Source organism: Amblyomma americanum, chromosome 5 (genome assembly GCF_052857255.1).
Source record: "Amblyomma americanum isolate KBUSLIRL-KWMA chromosome 5, ASM5285725v1, whole genome shotgun sequence".
NCBI lineage: Eukaryota > Metazoa > Arthropoda > Arachnida > Ixodida > Ixodidae > Amblyomma > Amblyomma americanum.
In genome coordinates this window covers 117,580,873-117,600,313 of record NC_135501.1, presented here as the reverse complement: position 1 = coordinate 117,600,313, position 19,441 = coordinate 117,580,873, and the positions used below count along the sequence as shown (strand labels likewise).

The following is a 19,441-nucleotide window of genomic DNA, read 5'->3' as shown; positions in this document are numbered from 1 at the left end:
CCCGCGCTGCGAAATGTTCATCGCCGCAGGAATGTCATTGTGTGCAGTCTGCCGGCTACCCGTACTCAACATAGCATGCGCAGCCAGGACATTTACGATAAAGAGTTTTTTTTTTTCCACCGCCGCTGATGCACGGTGAGCTCCACCCTGCCGGTTTCTCACTGCAAACAGCACATGTGAAAACAAGCTTCAGGGCAAGGCCAAATTCTCGCTCACCGTTGGCTGTATTTCGATGGAGGCGAAACGCTAAGCCGCACATGTCCTGTGCGATGTTAGTGCAGTCTGTTTGCCGGCTTATAGAAATATGTTTATTTCTTAGATTGTAATTAATTTATTGAATGGTTCATTTCTGCAACCACTTGAGGGAAGTCTACTATTCTCAGCTGTGTTTTTGTGCTTTAAAAATGATGCTGTGTAGTGTGCGGAACTGGAAACACTTGAGAAATGGTCACCTAGGATGTCCCCTTGTTTGGCTATGCATGTTTGTGTATCAGGCGCTTTAAGGAAAAGAATTGCAAAAGGAGAGAAGTCACTATTTAATGTACGAACTTGCTTCCACATTTTATTTATTTATTTTATGTGATTGATCTATTTATGATCGATATGTAAATTTTCCAGGAAGCTTTCTCTGCAATGCAACGGATGTCGTGCATTAGCTCTCGCCTTTTTCAAGTTTATAATTTGCTTGTTCACCGATTCAAGAAAAACATTTCCGTGTGCTCTCTGCTTGGTGTCAGGGATTCTTGGCTTCCTCATGGCACACTTATTTCCACACACGCACTAGGCTGCTGGAAGTCCAGTGTGCACCCACTGCCATGGTACAGCCCCTTCATTCATGAAGTACTGTGCAAACATTTTTTGTGCCTGTGCAGCACCTCCCCTGAAGTTGCGTGACTGTGTTCTCCATGCTAAGTACGCCTCACAATTCAGCATCGGCCCTCCACTGGCCTAGGGAGATGTTAGGCATCCACAAGGCATCCACGATTGCCCTTAATTACACCATGGAAAATGTGTCTGAAAAAGAAAGAAAAACAACATATTCTACAGCAACCCCCTGTACATGTACAAAGCCTGGATCAGTTATTCTAATGCAAAACTCCGTTTAATACCTTGTAGTTGTAAAAGCTGCTGCTACAATCTGGTGTGGTGTTAGCTGCGCATGCTTTTCCCATCAACTGTGTCAATGCAGTTGAGGAAGTTCCAGCGTGAGCCAAACTCCCATGCCGTGTTTTCCCACTGCTCAGGTCCTGGATCCTAGACAGCAGAAATCAAAGCGCACACCATGGTGAAGGAATAGCTTTTGCATGCGAGTGGAATGCCACAAGTGATTGTGCTTTCTATATTAAGTCACTTCAGCCCTTACATTTCTTTTCGTATTACTGCACTTTTGGCTCTTTAATACGTATCAAACATACGTGCTACCCAATAAGAGGTAAGCAATACTCACAGGCATGTAGAGTGGCTCCAAGTGCTTCCAGGAAGCTTGCAAGTGCCATGAATGATTAGCCTACATATTGAAGAGGCTACTCTGAATGCTACGGCCGCTTGATGGCCATCCCTGTGGAGTGGTATCTGTGTGCAGTAACAAAAAACGGATAACTTGTGTGAAAGCATTAGTGTCGTCACAATCATTACAGCACCTGAGCCTTTCTTCAGAAAAAACAGGTTCTCTGCAGAGGTTACGGCACTCGAATTCCTCACCGACAATCTTAAGCACGTCACCAAATTGTTCTGGGTGCATTCTCTAGTACCGGAAAAATATTGCCGGGTCTTTCCTTTTGACTTTGTACTTCAATAATGACAGCAAAACAAAAGTCTTTAAAAGTAAATTCCACTCTTTATCACCATGTCACAATTGCTCTCCTATCCTGTCACTGCATCCACTTCAAGGTACAGCACTTTTTAAAATGCAGATAACAACCGTTCAGGGAACAACCAGTATATATACAGTGGTCGCTTCATCTTGATGCATTTACTTCTGAAACCTGGTTCTGAAGCCAACTGTTTTTTTGCTTTGTTATCTGTATTTACCAAATTAAACACACTTGTACAGCTTTTTGTTATGATTTCAAATATGCATTGGTTTGCATATATCAATTAGTTTTGAGATAGGAAATTATTACCATTTGTATTCAGCCCTAATTATGAAAAATTGGAGGAATTCAAATTTCATTTAACACATGCTTAGATAGCCTAGAAGGTGAAGAATCCAATTTTGGAAGTGGTTGTTTATTTGACTAAAGTCAATTTATGCTGCATCAAAATTTAGTCCTGAAATGTGGATATAAAGGCAAAAACACTTCAACATAAATGAATTTCAGGGTGGAAATTTAAAAATCTGCTTCCAAGAATTCATACACCACATGCAGCTTCCTATTGCAAAAAAAAAACTGATGTATCTGCTCTGAGTACTGAGATATTGCAATTGCAAGGTCAGCTGACACAAGTAAATCGCATTTTGAGAAAATTGCAAAAACCGCGTCATCCACAATTATCAAAAAATCAGTGTTCTGTACATATTCATATTAAGACATGATTAGAAAGCACCAAAAATATAATCATGTTGATCACCGCATTGGCGCTTCAGTGCTTTTTGCAGATTTGCGGCTGCTAAGTGCTTGCAAGTAGATTGAATCTGTCGTAGCTTGTCCTTTCCTGCCAGTCGTTTGGCACTCTTTGAGCCAGGATTCATGGAGAGTTGCTTCAAAATATTTGGAAATGTCCTCATATTGCCTGCATTAAAATTCACCACTGCCTCAGCCACAGCAGCCTGAACAGTGAAAAGTGAAGCATGACAATGTTTGGGAGCCAGGGGCCATGTGAGCATGCAAACTCTCATTACTGTTCTGTGTTATGCCCCTTTGGCAATGCTCGATATGTTTCCTGTCTGAGAGTCGTTCATACACAGGGAGCAGGGCTTTGTACACATGAGGCAAAAGGTTGAAGCGATGCTGCCGCACAGGGTCACCTCTTGCTCTGGTGGCATTCTGTTCGCACCTCTAGTTCGCCCCCTGTTGGAAACTATGATTTGAGGTTGTGTCATTAGACTTAATATGGTGGTAGGTGGCAATTACTGCCTTCTCAGTTGCCTCCACGTTTCCTTTATGGGACTTTAATGCCTAGCCATAGTATGATGTCAGTTTGGAGACGAGATCCGCAGTCAACTTCCCCTTGCCACCAAGGCTTTCTTCACTTCCTCTGTGCCTGGAAAGCAAGGTGCGCAAAGCTGATCCCATTCGCTGTTGCACGTGATTGACTCAGTCTTCCTTCTCAATTTCTAACTAGCCATGCACATCTGCCTCTTGCAGGGCGAAAAAGGTACGGCTATCACCGTCACAGAGACCTGTGGTGTAGCTAAAGTCATACAGTAAAAGCTCGTTAATTTGAACCGCAAGGGGACGCCATCTCAGTTCGAATTAAACGAAGTTCGAACTAACGAAAGCAATGAAGAAAAACAGGACACCGCGACCAGGAAGCAGCAGGGCATGGCGCCAGTTCAATTTAATGTTTGAAAAAATCCGTAATTGTGGTCTGCTTTTTTTCTTTGAAGGCAACAGCAAGCACTTTTTGCTCTAAAGAGCGAATGTTGCGGAAGGCTTCCTCTTCGCTTTCTTCAAAACTGAAGAACAGGTGGGCGGCATTAAGTCCGGCCATGACTTCCGCAGCGGAGGGCCGCACCGGTGCCTCGTCGTCTTCCTTGTCGTCGTCACTGGCAGCGACAGGCTCTATGTTTTTAACTTGGGAAATGATGTCCTCGTCTGTGGTCACACCACAGACAACTGCGCTCGCATCCACGTCTACGTAGTCGGCAAAGGAAACGTCTTTCAGAACGTCCGACATGGGAGCGGTGACGCTAGTGACGCAGTCTCCGTGCGCAGGTGGCTCGTCCACGTGCTCGCCTTGCGTGGTGAAGCCACAGTGGCGATAGCAATTGGCTATTGTAGCCCCTGTCACTTGTTCCCAAGCACGCGCAAGCATATGCAGTGCACTCAAGAGCGTCACTTCGTAATTCTGGCATAGAATAATTCTTTCTAGCATGTGGCACCGATAAAATGTCTTCAAATTTTTTATAATGCCCTGGTCCATGGGCTGCAGCACTGCCGTTGTGTTGGCTGGAAGAAATGCCAACTCAACGGCATTCGTTTGAACTTCAATCTTGTGCGCAGAGCAGTTATCGACAAGAAGAAGGATTTTGCGGCCACAGCGCTCGAACTTCTTGTCTACCTTCATGAGCCACTGCTTAACTCTCCAGTCATCCAAGCCTTCCTGTTTGCCGCGTAGTCTGTTGGGAGGGACCTGATGTTCTTGAAGCAGCGAGGATTGCTCGACTTTCCTACCACGAACAGCGGTAGCTTTTCACTTCCGGTCATATTTGCCGCAACCATCACCGTTACTCGCTCTTTGCTTCGTTTACCCCCCGTACACAAAAGCAGATGCACGTACACACACATATACACACACAAACGAAAAGAAACAAACGGCCCTGAAACGGGACCTTGCCAGGGCGTCGAGCAGGGCGTAAGGGGACTATTGCGGAAGAAGCCCGTGATCTCCAGCACCGTGACCTCCATTCGCGACCTGTAACGCTTCCACACAGGCTCGATCTAACTGACCCCTTCGGAGTGCGTGTGCTTCACTGCCGTGCGGTTATCGGCTGTGCTGTCGTGGTGGCTGACCAACGAGGCGCAGCACTCGATGTGCCTAGCCATTGGCGGTTCCTTGGGCGGCAACTGCTGCCCCTGAGCCAGCACCTCCCTCTGCACTTCGGGCAGTTCGGCATCCTTGGTCTCCGGCAGCCAGCGGATGGCCAGCTGGCACGCGAGGAGTCCCGTGGCTATGGTGAGCAAGGTGGACCAGAAGTCGGCGAGTCTGGCGATGTCGACTAGCATTTCGCCAAAGCTCTGACCGAGGCGCCCGGCAGCCACCAGCATTGTAACTCCCGTTGCCCGCACTGCGCTGGGGAAACACTCGTAGGCCTGCAGCTTGGCAATTAGCAGGCACAGCTGGACGACGGCGAACAGCACTTCCGTGAGCACCTGCACAATAGCACGAGAGCACTGAGTGAAGGAAGTGTGTTAGGTTATGTTCTCTAGCTCTAGAGATAATGCTAAGAACAAAATTTTTAAATGTTAACGGTTCGGCGCACATATTTACCTTTCACGAGATAAAAACGTGCTGCGCAAAGTCCGAAAAATTTTTGTCACAATCCAGCGTAACTGCGCAGGCAGACGCAGATGGAAGGCCAAGAGCTCTTTTCAATTTGGAGCCGGGTCTATGCCCACACTGTAAAAAATTTTTTCGAAAAAAAAAAACATTTTCTGGCAGCTGTCCTGCCAGAAAATGTCTGTACAGTTCTGTTTCCCGTTTTTCGGTTATTTTACAATGTTAGTTTTTTATCATTTACCGAAAATCCCTGTAAAATTTCTGTGAAATTTCATTTTCTGTTTCGAAGCAAGTCTGATTTTCAGGTTTTTCTTTCTCATTATTTACTGAAAGCTTGTAAAATGTCTGTGAAATTCACTTTTCTTTTTTCAGTGATTCTGTTATTTTACAGTGTTTCTTTTCTGTCATCTACAGAAAATCTGAAATTCACTTTTCCGTTTTCACTTATTCTGTTATTTTACAATGTTTCTTTTCTATCATGTACAGAAAATCTGTGACTGCAAATTGAGTTTAGTTGTCCATTTTTGGCTGCCCTGTTAATTTACACACAATTTTCTTTCGGTTCCTGTGCAAGCACAAGGGCTCATTAAATTACAAATACGATCTTTGCATCGTTTATACCAATGAAAGTGTGATATTACATAATTCGTTGCTCGAGGGAAGCTGCGTGTAGTAATCTAAGAATATCTAAATATGAAACGTTTGCACAACACACTGATTTTCATTAGTATAGCATTGCCTGAGAACCAAAAGCCAAGCAGCTTGGTATGAATGAACACTTTATTAAATCAAAAGTCACATCAGCAGTCTTCTATAGCTCGAAAACTATTTCTGAGCCCAACATAATAAAATGTTATACAACACAAGCAACAGAAACTAAAAATCTAAAAGTCATAGTCATTCAAAGCCGTTACGATGTAGCCACTCTTGGTGACAGGCAGTGCTGCTTCCCGCCATTCTTTTGCACCTTTGTTCCTCTTGCAGGATTAATACCTGCAATATGCCTGAAACAAAGAGCCACGAGCTATCACTAACGACCAGGCACAAAAACTTAATTTTTATAGTTGAAAGGCAAAAATATATTCGTTCTACACTTGCACAACCACTCTGACAAGGGCGGATGTGTTAAAAAAATCAGGTCTCATATATGATCCGCTACGTTCTGAGGGGTAAAAGCTAAGTAAAAAAAGCACTAATATCTTAACTGTTCCCACCCAGAAATAAAACTAGCTTGTGAGGCGTCACTTTGCTGCTCAAACCTTCTTTTCAAGCTCCTCATAGCGATAAAGCAGCAAGATTCACTTTATCAACAACCACACATCAGCATGACTCACAGGCAGTGCTGGGCGGAAAGAGCATACGATGCTTCTGCAATGTCATTGTTTACGAGGCATGTGTTGGAGTTTCCGGTCATCATTGGAAACAGAAGTATCTAGGACGCTACTGAAGTCATTTAAGTACCTTGCTTCTCAGTGATCACCTCATTTTACTACCATATACTAAATGACTAGAGATCGACTTTCATCTCCGCAAGTGAGGTTTTGATCCAGTGGGTAATGATAAAAGTGTCGGACTCGTTCGTAGCTTGTGCGCCCTAGGAACTCATAGCCACTACAGTACATGTGGCCCTATGAATGAGGAGGATTGAACGGATAAAACAAGGAGAAACGTGCTTTAATAAAACGTTAGGTCTCTTTTGCCTACCTTGCTACAACGGATTGCCATGTCAGGACGCACCCCTCTCTCATAAAAATACAGCCTGAAATCCGTACCCCGATTACCTTAAGTGTGTGTGTGTGAGATGCGGCAGAAAAAGAGCGGGAGAGACATTTTTTTTCCTTTTGATTGATATTTTATATACAGGGTGATTTTTGTCACTTTTGAAGATATTTGTTTTAAATACTTAGCTACGTCGGTGTGGTCTTCTGAGCTGGACTGTACAGCAAGGCAGACATTAGGTACCTCAAATGTATCTGTAGTTACATATTTAACTTTGACTGACTTTTCTATTTTTCATCTCAGAAGCAAGTTAGGTTATGTTGCAAAATTGATGGTCGTCAACTTTGAATATGAGCTGTTTTTAAATACTCCTAAATGGCAGTATCATTCCAGACATCGACCAACAAAAATACACATACGAAAGCTCGTTGAGTCAGCTTTCCACCATTGCATATTCATAGAAAAATCGCTTCTCGCACTTCTAATGCATGCAGCAAGTACAGGCGCAGTTAGTGTATTTTTATGATGTATAAGTTAACTAGATTTCGGCGGGAATACGATGCACAGTTACGGCATTGTATAGTTAGGTAAAGTGGGCCAGCCAATTGAACAAGCTTTCCTTCGATACTTCGAAATACATTGCCGAGTAACAAAATTTAAAAATAAGCCTAACCTTCGATGTTGACAGATAAATTTTGCAATACAACCTTCCCTTTAAAGCAGAAGTAGTAAAGTTTGTTAGCTAATTTAAGCTGATTAATCGTCTAATTATTCATCCTTATGAGGTACATAATGTCCACTTTGCAGTACAATCCAGCACAATAGAAAGCACCGGTGCATTTCTCACATTTTAAAATAGAAGGCTGCAAAGGTTAAAAAAATTAATGTTTATAATACAGTTGCGTGCTTGTCACTTGCTTTGTTTTTGGTGTTGCACTTTATTATAACAAAAACAAAATACCTGATCTCAGACCTTCACGTTTACTAGAATGCATCCTTGTCTGTATGCTCTTGCATTAGCCTCCCAGCAGACCTAATAGACAGCACACAGGCGTGATCCCAAGCTGCTGCTGTACTGTTAACTAAAGAAATAAAAGGTTTCTTTATGACATCTCGCTGTTTGACACATATTTTCAAAAATGAGACTGGATATTGAGGGCATGTTATTACGTCAGTCAATGGTAAATCAATTATTAATTTCTTGTACTACAATGTTGCTAAAACTCCCTACCTTAAAGCAAATTTTCTTCGCTGCTGCTCCTATACTACAGCACACTACCAAATATCTTTAGCATTATTGCGTCCCAGTGCTAGTTCAATGCCAAACTGAAGAAATGCCAACTTTCACCTCTATAAGCAAACTTCATTGACAGTATGATATTCTCGATGAACACGCACACTGTTCAAAAAGCTTTTCAGTTGAAGTGCATTTTCTTCGTGTACACTCAGTTTAGCAGCGTAGTAACCGCTTTTCTAAATAAGGTTTTGGAAGATTGGCAGACTGCAGTATGCATTTGCACAGGGCGTGCTGTGACGTCAGGCAAGTGTACAAGTGAGTGAACATTGGCTTCAGTTCTTACCTCTGTGTGAACTCCAAGCACAGGCTCGTCTCCTTCTGGTACTGGATGTTAAAAGCAAAATGGGCAAAGAACAGCAGCTTGAAGGCCTCGTCTGGCTTCGATGCATGAAGCACTGGATGGGTGTCCACGCAGATTGTGTATGAATTAGCAGTGAGAAAAGTCCATCCTGGAAAAGAGTTGGAAGGAATTATTGTTTTCATTGTCTTTCAGTTACACGTAAAGTCTCTTTATTCAGAGGTGTGGGTCCATCACCATTAGGTTTAGGAGGATAAGTAAAAAACGAGGAAGGGATAACGATGAAGATTGCATTGGCCTATAAGTCGAAACCCGCAATAACGAAATCGCCGGGGACAGCAAAAAAATTCGCTTTCGCGAGAATTTCGTTGCCGCGAAAATGAGACAGAAAAGATAGAAAACAGCCCGCAAAAAGAAAATTTATTGCCAAAAGTCAGTCAGCTTAGTTTGCCGAGCCTTGCCTTGCAGCAACTTCATGGTTCTATTCTCACACTGCAAGAAGTGATCCATTGCCACGTCGTCGTCGTGTGCGCCTAAGAACGACCGGATCGTGTCAAAGGCGTCCAACACATTCCTCGGGTTCGGGTTTACCGTCTCTCCATGTTGTGGACCTTGGTCCTCGGTGTCGTCAGTTTCGCACACGCTGCTGATGATAGCCTCATTGGTCATTTCTTCATGGACAACTACGTCGTCATCAGCGCGAACGAAATTATCGACACTGAAGCCATCTGGAACATAGTTGTCGACAGCACAAAGTGCACCCCATGCGTTGGCCAGCGATTGTGGCACTGCACTGGCAGCACAGTCATCGTGAAGTGTCTCTTCAAGCACGCTTTCATTTGGCGACTCGTCCACGCATGATGTCTGCTGGGTGGGGGCGAAGCCCGCATGCTTGAAACAGTGCTCAATCACGGTCGGAGGCGTCGCAAGCCATGCAGCGGCCAGCATCTCAAGCGCCATGAACAAGTTCACGTCGGTGGGGCGCTTGTGATGGAGGTTAAGAATGAGACGCTGAATTAGCCTCTCTTTGTAGGCGCACTTCACACTTCGTATGACGCCTTGGTCGAGTGGCTGCACAACAGAAGTGCACCCGGGCGGAAAAAAAAACAAGCGCACGTTTGTGAGCTCCATATCAACATGATGGGCGTGCAGTTGTCTAAAAAAAGGCTCACCAACCTGCCTGCCTTTCTCATGTCCGCATCGAAGGCCTCAAGCCAGCTGGAAAATATTGAACGGGGCATCCATGACTTCCCGTTCGAGGTGTACTGGACAGGCAGCGTGCGGTTCCCCTTGAAGCAGCGGGGCTTCTTGCTCCGGCCAATGACAAGAAGCGGCCGTTTGTCACTGCCGTCCATATTGGAGCACAACAATACTGTTACGCGCTGCTTGCTGTGCTTCCCTCCGTGGCATTTTTGACCTTTCAGGTCCAAGGTCTTCGAAGGCAGCATCTGATAGAATAGACCCGTTTCGTCCGCATTATACACGTCTGAGGGTTCGTACTGCCCCAGGATTTCTTCGGCAGTCAGCTGCCACGACGATGTTGCCACCGGGTCCACTCCTGCTGCTTCGCCCGAAATCACCTTGGCCACAATATCGTGACGGGCTTTAAAGCGGCCCAGCCAGCCAGCGCTTGCTCTGAATTGGTCATGCCCGAGCATGCGGGCAAAGTCCAGAGCCTTCTGTTGCAGCAGTTTGCCAGACAGAGGCACTTTGCGCGCTGTTCACAGAACCAGGCAAACACCGCCTTGCCAACGTCCGGGAACACCGCAGCCGTCACTGTTTTATGCTGTGCTCGAGCACCATTCTCAAGCGCACCGAGAATGGCTGCCTTGCTTTTCAAAATTGTCGACAGTGAGCTGCACGCAATCCCGTACTCGTCGGCGATATCCATTTTTTTCCTGCCTTTTTCTGCTTGAGCAATGATGGCAGCCTTCTCTTGCAGAGACAAAAATCTTCGTTTTTTGGCTGGCGGAGACATCTCAAACGCAAACGTGCGGACTGCTGCTCATACACACTGCCACCACACACAACAAACACATGTGCACCGCTCGCAGGCCTAAAAGTGCAGCGCTGATGATCTAGTGTCGCCCCCTGATGGTGTCGCTGCGAGGCTGCCTTCCCTGAACATAGCCTCCGAGATAAACAACCACGCGGAACCGATCACAGAGGACACGCGCTGCGCCGGTATGGTGGCTAGCACCGGCTCAAAGTGGCTAAAGTTTTTAAAGTTGTTCCGGCTGCAAGGTTGCCAGGCGCCAATGCTCTCTCTGTAGCCACGCAAGCGCGCTATTGCAGTTTGCTCAATTTGAGTGCTTTTTTGACGCTGTTATTCATAATATGGGAGACAGTATGCGGACCGACGCTGCAGCAAATTTCGTTATCGTGGGATTGCGGTACAAAAATGTTTCGTTACCGAGAGATACGAAATACATTGGCCCCTATGGGCATTCGCCGGGATCTCGGAAATATTTCGTTGCGGCGAGAATTTCGTATTCTCGAGATTTCGCTATCGCGGGTTTCGACTGTACATGATAGGCACATCGAGCCAGCAATACTCATTAAGCATTTCAATCAGCGGGAAGTGTCTTTTAATAAATTGCATACATTTGTCTAATATAATAAAGATTTGCATTTCGGACAAGGTAGCACCATTTAGTGCATTTTTCAGCAATTTTTTTATGAACTGCCCCTTTAGTCAGTCATCAGTATCTTACCTTTCGCACAGATGAAAGGACAGCTTGGCAGATCCCCCAAGTCATCGTCGCTGGCCGTCTCCTTATATGAAAAATCCAATTCACATGTGCATTAGCGTTAGGATCAGTCAGTGGCATGTAATAAAAGAAAAATGTTGCCTTAAGTCCTCAACACAGATGCCATTTCACTTCATATGAGTTACCATTGCGTCGCACGCTAAAACACACCGCAGCAAGTCTGCTGGCCTTGAGGATAAATTTTTGTTTATGGGCAAGGTTGACATAAAACTTCCAGATTTTTCTGTTATCTCAGTACAAATGTTAGAGACGTGGGTAAAACAATCACTGCACTACTGTTATAAAAGGCAGCGCTGACTTGCTTATTGGGAGGAATAAATTAATGGGACACTTCACATTGTGCATTAACGTGCGACGACTGCAAGGAAATAATGCAAACTACATTTGTCAGTTTTTACCTCTGTTAGCTTGTAGAACAGCTCTTTGCTTTGTCTTCTCCGAAGATTGCGAGCAGTAGTAGTGGCATGGCTTCATATTCAACGGCCATTGACTTCCTGTTAGTTTTGGCAGCTTCTATTTTTTGGAGACAAGACTTCACACATTCTTTTTTTACTTGGCTGTGTGCGTAACGAAAAACTTGCCGTCCAACAGTCTTTAGTCGGTTTTCGAAAGTCTGTGCAACATTTGAGCCTAGCAAGATGTTTACATGGTTGGTCAGGTGCTTTGCCTGAAACAGAAATGGCCAGCTTCGCTCAAAGTCTCGAATATTTTTGGATGCATTGATAAGCTGACGTTGTGATGCATAAGTCTCTGACATGAGCTGTGCAACCATGGTCTCATCTGGAAACGCAAGCCTGAACTGCGACAGCAAGTTGTCTTTTTTCTTCTCCTGTGAGTCAGCGGTCTCGTCAGATGGAAGCTTTGGTTGCCATGCCACACACCCATACGAGTCTCTCTGAATCTTCACTTGTTTGACACACAAGTCCAGTTCATCGTCCGGTTCGAACTGATCTGGCTGCTCAGAGCTTGGCCTTCGTTTGTTGTTAACACAGTTTTCAAGTTTCCACAAGAGTGTCTCAATACCCGAGCCAATTACTGCCCCATTTAGGGTGTCCTCGAATGTCTTCGGGTAATGGCTCACAATTTCAGCTGCGATGGCCCTCAAGATCTTGCGACCTGGCTTCCTGTTTATGGCAAGATTATGGTCACTCACAAGTCGTACCATTTCATTCAGGTCGCTCTTTACTGGACGCTTCCCTTCTTGGCAAGCCTTCATAAGTTGTAGTGGGAAAACCTCCCTAGGTGTAGAAAAGCTTGCACCCTGTGTGCTTGTAGGCGATTGAATGTCGTTTGGAGAAAGTGACACTGGTGGGTTAGGCGTAGCCGCTGAGTGAAACCTTTCAAGAAGAATCCTTCTGCTGATGGGCTTTAAAAATTGCAAATCCTCTTCAACCACATACTTCAGATGTTCCAGGGACTCTACACCACATTGCTGCAGCTTCTGGACTGTCAGCTCTACAGTCTCCTTGTCCAGGGCTGGCAGCCAGTTGGAAATTCATTGTTCCAACTCCATTGCAGCTATCTGAAACACAGTTCAAACTCCATCAAGTAATCCATGCTTCAAAACAAAGACAGGATAACTGCAGCGGGCAAGGTTGTACTGGATTAATGGTGTGTTGTCAAGCAAGCTGTCGAGCTCAATGCACTTGATTGGACCGTCATTACTTAAGATGTTCAAATAGTGCATTCCTGGTTCATACGAAGTACTAAGAGTTTTTACAAGAAAAAAATGCCGGGCATCTTTTGACAGGATCAGCTGTATTTGCCCAAACTTTAGTTCGCCGTTCTGCCGTGACATTACAACTAGCATTTTGCACTCATACAACAGACCCCGAATAGTTGCTTGCTGTGTTGAGAAAATTTCCCCTTCATCAGAAACAACTTCCCGAACTTCGTTCTGAATTTCAGGACTGCAAAGGCTGATTATGAAAGTAGATGCATTGTCGAGAACGTCAGTACTGCTTCCTGTGTTCTTGTAAGGTTGGAAAAACTGATGCCGCTGAGATAAAGTCAACGTTAAATTCTTGAAATTTTGACAGTTTCTAGCACATTTCTTGAAGTAGCTGTGTTTGCTTTCGCATCGCATTGTCCACAATCTGATCAGGGGACCAAACTGCATAATAAGCATTGGATAGGGAAGAAGGTAATGGTGTTTTAGCCTCAATGGAATATTTGGGAACAGAGCTGCTCTGCTTGTCATGTAATCTTCGATGATATCTTGGAGCCTCATAGCCATTGCACTTGTAACTGCTGGCGCAGTAACTAAAAGAACAATTTCTGACAGCAACAGAACCTGCTTCCAGACCTCATTCTCTGTAGACTGAATGGAACCGACTAGGAAGAGGGGAAGAAAACGAACCATATTCCAGTTCTGAATAGCATGGCCTCCAAGTGATTTCTTTACAGGAACCTCACATGGTCTGTCATTGAGGTCACTGTGCTTAAAAGGAAAGCCACCTATACGGTTATTGAGATCCTCTAGAGAAATCCACTCACAAACCGTGACAAAATATTGTATATACAAGGAAAGCTCGAATGACACTGCCTTCAAAAAGATTGTGTGCCAAACAAGGGGGAAGCTCTGGTGCACAAATGTCGAAATACTTCAAATCGTTGAACAAAGACCTAAACTTTACTCCCTTTTCTGCACTTAAGGAGCTATCGGCTGCTAAGGTTAGGACAGCACTGTTGTAATTGTCTGGTGTTCTCAGCTCGAATACACCTGACAATGCAAGTGGAGAAAAGAGGTCTCTTCTTTCCGCCAAACAAAACCTGCAGATCTGTGTTGCATTGCTAGAGTTTTCAACAAAGCCACCAATTCTGTGGCTTCCAAGATTGTCGCCGAGGATTGCGCACACTGTGCCAATCAGACGTGTGCCCTTTGTAGTGACGACTGTGCCTGCTTCGAGCTTTTTCAGATCATCAATCAGGGGTGCAAATATTTTGTCTTGACCAAAGTATTTAAAGTAAGTCTCACTGCAAAGCAAGCAGAGCTTGATGGAGTCATTTGAGCATCTCTTCCATGAATAAAGATTGCCAAGAATTAAATAAACTGCAAGCAGCTTGTGCTTCTTCGTAGAACCGAGTGGGTTTACGACTTCGAAAGCATCCTGGAAAAGAATTAGCTGTAACGCTTTTGGATGATCCTTGTAAAGTAAAACAGACTTGAAAACACTGCCATCGGTGAAGTCTTTCATTACTCTGTTGGTGTTTGGTAAGAGTTCATCACACTGCTTAACCACAGCTTCATTTTCTAGCGTATCCTCCAGTGTTTTTAATACTGGCACGTAGTAGAATTTTGCATCCCTATTTCTTTTGTTTCTTCCCAGTAGTATTGTAACAGGCTCCACAAAGAGAAAGCGTTTCTTGAAATGCAAGTTACGGGTGTGCTTACTGCGGAACACACCACCCGGATCTCTGTGCACAGCTAAGACAAGATCTGCTTCAAATGCTTCGTCGATTATCTTGCCAACTTCTTCACTGCACACAACATGTTTGAGCCTAGCTTTAAGAATGGAAGTCATCATCGAAACATTAGCGGTCTGAATGTCATATATTGCCTCTGCTATCAGCTGCACAGTGGATGAAGGAACGTGACGCTCTGACAGCAATCTCAGGTACAGATGAGCGAAAGCATCAGTAACTTCGTCACTGCATGTTTCCTGGCAGTCTCTGGGGGAACCGTCATGAGTACTTGCAATTGGAGCTTCTTCAAGCTCGTTGTCCCAGAAGTTCTCAGCAGACTGAATATTTCCTGTGACTGCTTCTGAAAGCAATTGCACTGACCATAGTTTCAACCTGTGATTGTGGAGCTGAGTTCGTGGCCTTTAATTGGTAGCGTGAAAGGTGGAAGGAGAAAGAAGCCTTGTTCTTGTACGCTTTGCTGCAGTTCTGAAATGGGCACTTCACCTCTGTCCCTTCGGTAATGTGACATTTCAAGTGTGCCACAAGAGATTTATAATCTTTGCAGAGCTGAATGCAGGCATCCACAGAGCACACGAAGTCACATCTGTGAACAGTTATAGCACTGCGGCTTTTGCCTTCTGCACGTCGTGCTTGTCTGTGTTCACGGCATATGTGGCTGTACACGCTGCCGACTTTACGGAACGTCTTGCAACAACTTCGAAAAGGGCACTTGACGTGGAACTGGTTCACATTTTTGTGCAAAGCGATGTGCTTGTAGAAGAAAGAGAGAGACGAAGTAATGTTGCTGCATATGCTGCAGGAGTACATCGCTGAAAAAACCAGAATGGAAATAATTAAATTTTTATCCACATAAATTTAATATTGTTAGCTATACAAGGATAGAAACTGGGAGAGTACGGGAGTATGGGAGATGTGCACTTAACCTGCGCCACTAGTTCTTGCCGCCACAGAAGTAAGCCACCTTTCTTATTTTTCGGCTTTAACGCATCGCCTTAATTGTACATTTTTTGTCGATCGTGATGCTCATCTTTCCTGCGCTACCACGATTGTACATACGTTAGATAAAAATTGCCTTGAGCTCAGTATGATGAATCATTAATTGGGAGACGCCTCGCATGCTGACTTTCAACCAATTAGTATAGCAGCACCGTAGATACTAATTTGTACTGTGAATAGCATGCATTTGAATACATAAGCTTGAAAACACCTGTCCTAAACATGGTAGAAGTCGTTTTCTTTTTTTGTACTGAAACCCAAACAGTGCCTTACATAGGAGCTGTTATTTAAGCTTATTCTCTGATATATGCATCCGTCACGCAAAGTAAATGGATGATCAGTGTTAGCTAGTCCATGTTGTACTTCTATCATCGCATTTGCTTTGAATACCGCGGCCATGCACTAGTGCGTGATGATTGCGGTTTTATTTTGGCTTAGTTACAGGCTCTCTTGACTGAGCTGCAGCGTGATTGCGGATGTCAAGTTAGTATCTACTACTTTACAAAGGCCGGGAGCCTTCCGCTCAGGCTGTGAATGCATTTCTGCCAGTTTTTTAGCGCGAAAGCACTAATCCGGAGGTTCCTACCCGGAGAAAATTCTGCTGTTGCTTACTTGTGAAGCAGCTGCATAGCAGCAGCTGCATAGGAACACTATAACAGTTAGCCAAGCATAGTGATGACACTGTGTCTATACATGATAGCCATAACCAGGGTCAACCATGACCCGAACATTACTTAACTTGGGCTTTGGTGCCCGGGCCACCGCCAAATTTCAGCATGGTTAACCCAAAAATTGACCTCAGCCAAACTGGACCAAAACTGATTATAAGTAATCAGTTTTATTCAATACAAGTATATTTAGTCCTCTGCAATGTCCAGTTCAAGTACTGTTAATTTGATTACATTCGGAGAATTTTGGTTATTTAAGGCACTAATTAATATTCACTAATTACGGTCACTAATCAGGTACTACTAATTGTTAAATTATTATGTCATTTTCCAGTGCTGTTGATTTGGTTGCCTTTCTGGTAATTTAATTCCCTAATAGCTTTTGACTAATGAAGGGTCACTTATCAGAGGTCACCATTTCTCGTTTACTAGCTCCAGGTCAAATACCGTTCGTCTGATTACATTCGGAGCATTTATAGCCATTTTATTCACTAATTGTTGATCGCTAATTAAGGGTCGGTAATTAAGTATCAGTATTTAGTCCTTTACTACCTCGAGTTCAGGTAGTGTTCATTTCATTACATTCGGATCATTTTTGTGGTTTAATTTAGTAATTTAAGCTTTAATTAGCGGTAAGTAATTATGTAATACCATTTGGTCCTTTACTGCGGACCATTTTTAGCCGTTTTATTGACTAATTAGCTGTCACAACTTTCACGTCTCCAACACATGTGCTAACAATTTAATTAACATTCAGTGCATTTTTGGCGTTCTGACCATTTGTATTTACGGATTACATTTAAAGCGCTATAGAAAGGGGTGTTTGAGCTTGGCTTTGAAATGCTCGCACGATGTAGAGTAGAGGCCACCGAGCGTCCACTGCGCGTACGAGACCTCAAAAGCGGCCAGGAAATTTGCAATAAATTTTTAAAAATTCTCGCTTTCGCACCTCGCTGCGACGCTCGGTGCCGGGCTTTTCCGCGAAAACCTGGCATGCGACGTCACGTCGTGCATGTGACGTCAGTATCCGGGGGTTATGGTTCATAGCGGCAAACACTTTCAGACGTCATGCGCTACCGTGGCCGCCGCCACTCCACGCGCGCCGCTGTTTTGGCATGCGAGAGGAGAGGGAAAGGCGCGAAGACGCGGAAGTTCAAATTTTGTCTGCACATAACTAAGCTTCCACAAGGCGCATTAAAATAATTCTCGCTGGAGGATAATTATGAAGCGGCGCCTTTTAACATCCCAGACATATCGCAACATTATTGAGAGCCCCTTTCACAGTCACTATTACTCGTTCGCTCGTTACCCCTGTACGGTTAATCAGTACTGCTCCTAGGCTTCTCTCCTATGCATCACGTCATACCTGCAACGGCACCATTGAGCTCAACTAACACCATCGGTCGCACGGCGCCGGTTTTTCCACTCAGCGGCCCATATAACGATTTCGAATTAAAATTCAGCAGGTCGTGTGTGCCAGCTCCTATTATTGCGGTCGATGAGTGATTGTCGGCGCCGTTGACGCTGTCTTATACAGCACTCTGTCATATGGTTCAGATGCAATTCACTAGAGCCACGTTCACATTAGGAAACCGAACACTTGGTCTTCCACTGCACTCGCGACTATTTTATCATAAGGCCTGCCAAACAATACAAGCGCTTCATATACGCGCACGGATTGAACACACCCTAATTCAGATGGCTATTGCCAACGGCAATACTAAGTTCGATACACGCGCGTCAACTTGTTATTTCGTGGCAGAAAATGTTTATGAACCTTCAAATACACACAAAAAATGAACAGAAAACCAAAACTACCCACAAAATCACTTTCACCGTTACCACTGCTTTTACCACCATCTATGACAATTAGCTAACTCAGTGAAGCCCCCGCCAGCCCCAAAACACGCGCCAGCATTCAATGCCGCGGATGGCCTACGGCTGCCTGGACAAAAAAGCGTGCCGTGTGCAGCGTTGGGAGCCGGCGTGCGAGGGGAAACGAGGAGGAAAGCGCCGCGCGGAGGAGAGTGTCATAATCCTATAAGCCACTGACAACTGGTCAGGACGTGATTTCACACATGCATGAACTTGAAACGCAGCCGCTCGTCCAACACGTAATAGTAGACTTTCAATAGCTTGAAGGCTCTGGTAACAAACAGCTACAGCTGTGCGCCCACAAAAGCTTTGGGCGCACCTATAACGCAATGGCACCTGTCCTGGAAATTAGTTTTATTTGGAATAGCTAGCGCAGCACCCGAGCAGCGTAACATACTGTGGCATAATCTAATGACCCCAAGTCAAGACTACTGAACTGTGTGCTGAAGAAACTTTTTTTTCAGTTTTATTAATGCAAGCACCTCTAACTCGCACCAGGTTGCATGCAAGCGTCGGCGACAGGCGGCGCGACAGACTACGTCAGCACAGATCCGCATTCGCTCGAAGCCCAAGCTTAGCCCTTAATAAGAAGTCTAGTAACCTTTGCCCCCAATCTGCTCGTAATTTAAGCATGCTGTCAAGCATCTACGCCGTTTGCAATTCTGCGCCAGCCTCCGAAGAGAACTGACACGTGCGGGTGACCGACGACCCGTTCCCCGCATAACATGCATCTCACCGTCCAGAACTGTCCGTAATACGTGATATAGTCCAATATGGTAGTCTCATTAGCCGACAAACAGATCAAACAGCATATTCAACATTAAAATTTTCAGATTATATTTCACAGCCATAGCAAAAGCCGTGTGGAATCTATTTGACGCTTATGCCGATACAGCGGCGGCGACCAGGCCGCCGAACCTACTGAGGCGAAGACATGCTCCACCGCAATACACGGTGGAGCGCAGGCCGCGTAGCAACCGCAAAGCGGGAAACGAACGATCCACCTCCGGGTCGACGTTGCTTGTCGACAGCTAGGCAAGGGCCAAGACCGCAGCTTTGTTTACTCGAGAAAGTTCGCGTACGCAGAGTCTGAACACTCGCGAGTTCAAAGATACCGTGAGCCGAACGGCCTCCGCTCAGCCGTAGCTCCGCGTGAGCAAGATGCGATGCCGCTGCATTCGAAACGACAAGCTGATGCAGGGCTGGAATCTCGTGAGTAGAGATGGGC

At 44.9% G+C, this 19,441-nt stretch overlaps 1 long non-coding RNA gene and 1 pseudogene across 1 annotated transcript in view; one reads left to right on the top strand and one right to left on the bottom strand.

The window, feature by feature from the left end:
• The window catches only part of LOC144132616 (uncharacterized), a 141,287-nt gene that overhangs the window by 96,605 nt on the left and 25,241 nt on the right, over positions 1–19,441 (top strand). The gene's annotated exons all lie outside the window — the stretch shown is intronic.
• Positions 4,539–19,441, bottom strand: part of LOC144132615 (beta-alanine transporter-like) — a 59,895-nt pseudogene continuing 44,992 nt past the window's right edge.